A 752-nucleotide genomic window follows, 5' to 3' on the forward strand; every position below is an offset into this window, starting at 1 on the left:
GTAAACATGATAAAAGAATTCAGTGAATTTAAAGAACACACAAAGAAATCAAAGAACTGAAGAAAGATGGAATAAATTTCTGAATGAATTCAGAAAAGTTAGAAATATTGAAGAATACTCAGGCTGAAATGAAGAAGGAAGTGAAACAGTAAGCCAGTGAGAAATGACAGGAGAAAGCCTCATCAATAGGATGCTCGAGATCTGGAAAACAGTATCAAGACTGGAAGATAAAGTGGAAGAACTAGATAACTCGAGCAAAGATTATGAAAAATTTAAGAAATCACAAGAATGGAATATGCAGGAATTGTGACACCATAAAAAGACCAAACTTGTGAATTATAGGCATACAGGAAGGAGAAGAATCCCAAGATAATGGCATGGACCAGATCTTCAACAGAATCGTGGAAGAAAATTTATCAAAATTGAAGAAAGACATGCCCATAGAATACAAGAAGCATATAGAACACCAAACAGACAAGATCAGAAAAGAAATTCTCCACAGCATATCATAGTAAAAACACTACACGTACAAAACAAAGAGACAATTCTGAAAGCTGCAAAAGAGAAACAAGTCACATGTAAAGGAAAACCCATTAGGATCACAGCTGACTTTTCAATCCAAACTATGAAAGCCAGAAGAGCCTGGACCAAAGTATTCCCAGTGTTAAATGACCACAGATGCCAACCCAGATTACTATATCCAGCCAAAATGTCTATTATAGTCAAAGGGGAAAGAAAAATCTTCCATGACA

The sequence above is a fragment of the Nannospalax galili genome, unplaced genomic scaffold, assembly GCF_000622305.1.
Source record: "Nannospalax galili isolate Female #2095 unplaced genomic scaffold, S.galili_v1.0 scaffold32, whole genome shotgun sequence".
Classification (NCBI taxonomy): Eukaryota; Metazoa; Chordata; class Mammalia; order Rodentia; family Spalacidae; genus Nannospalax; species Nannospalax galili.